Genomic DNA, 2,951 nt, shown 5'->3' with positions numbered 1-2,951 from the left:
TGTCATAGTTTAGTTTCAGTGTTCCACCAAAAGGGTAGTACCTATACATTAATCAATGGTATAAAGGCTTGAGTTAGTTTATCAGGTGTCACAGTATAGTATTAATCCCTGCCTTAGTTTACTTTAGATGCTTTAATTTTGTAGTAATAGATTCTGCAGTTTATAATGAAAGATACTACGCACAATGAAAGATACCATGACTCAGACTTACTGCAAAGTAGTCAAATCAGCATATACAATGCACATCCACAGTGGATTTACCAGTGGTGGGATCCAAGGAAAAAGCAGAGATCGGTTGTGGGTGACTGAGAGGTCAGTTCATCCCACCAGCTGGAATTGTTTGCTTGTGTGAAATGTCACCCACCTTGCAATAAATCAGAGCAGTTTCCGGTGGGTCTCACACTCTTCTCCTTTTATCATTCACTAATGCTTTTCATTTTTAAGGTTCCATCTTTCTCTATAAATGCCACTATCTTCTAAGCTTCAATTCCCTTTTCACCTTCTCCTTGCCTAGCTTCCCTAAGATTCTGCTGTTCTCATTCTTCATTGGCCTTCTTGTTTTTTTTTTTTTTCACTGCTCTAGAGTTCAAAATCTGCAGGGAAACGAAGCTGTTGTATAATTATGTGTTGATTCCATTTTCGGGAGAGATCACATGCAACATTTCTACCTCTTAATGTTTCTGATTCATGCAGCATACCCTAAGTGAAGTCCTTCTGTCCTGGTTTATGATAAAGTTCACCCTTCTGCGTATGAGTCATCTTGCTCAATCCTTCTCTGTAGTCTTTCTATACTGGTTCTATGTTTTTCACGATTTCTTGTGTTGAGAAGTGAGCGCTGGAGCCTTTTCCATCTTCGCAAAGATCTTGGCTTCTTCGTATTTTCGGCAACTAAGTAGCTAAGCTGTAACCTCACCAAATTTTAGTCGACAAACGCAACTTTTTTTTTCTCTCTGCTTGTTCTGATGGCTTCTCCTAGTGGAACTTCTTCCGGATCCAGCCTGCTGCACAACTCTGGTTCAGAAGAGGACTTGCAGGCTTTGCTGGAGCAGAAGAAGCGGAAGAGGATGATATCGAACCGCGAATCGGCGAGGCGATCGAGGATGCGCAAGCAGAAGCAGTTGGATGATCTGATGGCGCAGGTGAGCCAGTTGAGGAAGGAGAGCAGCCATGCGGTGTCCGTGCTGAACCTCATCGCGCAGCGCAGATCTGGCGTGGAGGCTGAGAATTCAGTGCTGAGAGCTCAGGCGATGGAGCTGAGCAACAGACTGCAGGCCCTCAATGAGATTCTTAATAATCTCGATAGCAGCAGCACAGCAGCAGCAGTAGTTTTCATCCACGCCATGGAGTTTTTCAGGCTCAGTTCACTGATAACCCCATCAGTTCATGGAACTTCAGTTGCATGAATCAACTCATCATGGCTTCAGAAGAAATCATGTTCCAGTGATGAAAGACGAAGTCAAATTTCTAGCTTTGGTAGTGCTTCTTGTTCAAGCTTCTATGTAATAATGGCCCCTAATATGTTTAAGCAATCGGGGAAGCTTGTTTGTAAAGGGCGATTAGGCTCCTGTTAATGGTTTGTGACGAGAAAAGATCAGGTTTGCGTGAATGTTTGTTCGCTAATATTTTAAATTAAGAATGAGAGCAGCAATTATTGAGGCGACACGAGCCGACGAGCAAACAGTGCATACAGGCAATTAACAAACTGTTGGTGAATAGTTTGTTCTTGACTGCTGTGTCTGCACAATTTTTTGGCTTGTGGTCTAAAAAAAAAAAAAAAAACCACACATCGGTGGAGTAGCAGAGGCTCCGCGAATGTGTTGGAAATTCTCTGAGTTGGGCATCAGAAGAGGAGCTCGGGGTGATTTTCCAAGAGTGGGCATTTGGACTTGAGAAATAAAATTTCATTGACTTCTACTGCTCGCTCCAGTTTGGTGCTCAAAGACGATCTCAAGTGCTGCACTTCCACGGGTATGCGTGGAGTGAAGTGCAGTTTCAGCAAATATGTGCTCAATTTGAAGGGAGTGAAGTGCCGTTTTTATCATATTTACCTCTCTATGGCTGCACTCTCATCCAAAATAAAAAATATGGAGGGAAAAAAGGATAAGTGGAGCGTAAATAGCTTTTAAAAAAAGACTCAGTCAAGAAGATAACTTATTCAGCAAAATATAAATAATGAACGATAAAGAAAATGCACAAGTAAAAGAGAAGGTAATGTTTACTTGGTTTTTATATAATTTAGCTCCAATTTCAGGTCTTATGATTTTCCAATAAATCACTCTACATTAATTTTTTTTATTCTCGAACGTCTTTCAGCATGGAGAAACTCTTTATAAGTCTTGTTTATAAAGAAAGAAAGGAAAAAAAAAATCTAAAATATAAAAGAGATAGCTTGACTACAGAGATTTTGACAAAGTACAATTATTGTAGATGATAATGAATTTGTACCCAACAAGTTCTATATTTATAATTTCTTCCAAGCCCTCAAAAAATCTCTAATAGCATCCTATTTGTTTTGCATTAGTCAATTGCTCTTTTAGTATCAATGGATTAGTCACTATCGATCAATTGTTTCAATCGTCATTTCAATCAATTGTCTTCGATAGTAACTTTTGGAAATAATCATTATAATAAGCAAACCATTTCGTTATAACCATTTAACCACTTATCAATCGATTACTTTCATTAGTTGATTTAATTTATATCTTCTAGAAAACTTTTACTTAAATAAATTAATGATTTTGTTATAATAAATTAATCATGATATAAATCGACTTATATGAACCCTCTCGTCTTATGTGCTCAGGCATATAGACTTCGAAAGGTGAATCTCATATCTCATGAGAATGAAACCTTTTTTGAATTCTTTCATGCTAAATCGTTTTAGTACTTTATCGATATATGTAAACTGTAAAAGACTAAGCAATTTTCGATATATGTAAACTGTGAAAGAC

At 38.3% G+C, this 2,951-nt stretch overlaps 1 pseudogene; it reads left to right on the top strand.

The window, feature by feature from the left end:
• Nucleotides 1-464: 464 nt before the first annotated feature.
• LOC141829303 (bZIP transcription factor 44-like) lies at nucleotides 465-1,606 on the top strand (annotated as a pseudogene).
• Nucleotides 1,607-2,951: the final 1,345 nt, after the last annotated feature.

Source organism: Curcuma longa, chromosome 5, assembly GCF_044706935.1.
Source record: "Curcuma longa cultivar G26 ecotype Majalengka, Jawa Barat chromosome 5, ITB_CL_G26_1.1, whole genome shotgun sequence".
Classification (NCBI taxonomy): domain Eukaryota; kingdom Viridiplantae; phylum Streptophyta; class Magnoliopsida; order Zingiberales; family Zingiberaceae; genus Curcuma; species Curcuma longa.
Note: the sequence above shows the minus strand (reverse complement) of the source record. Positions and strands in the feature narration are given on the sequence as shown.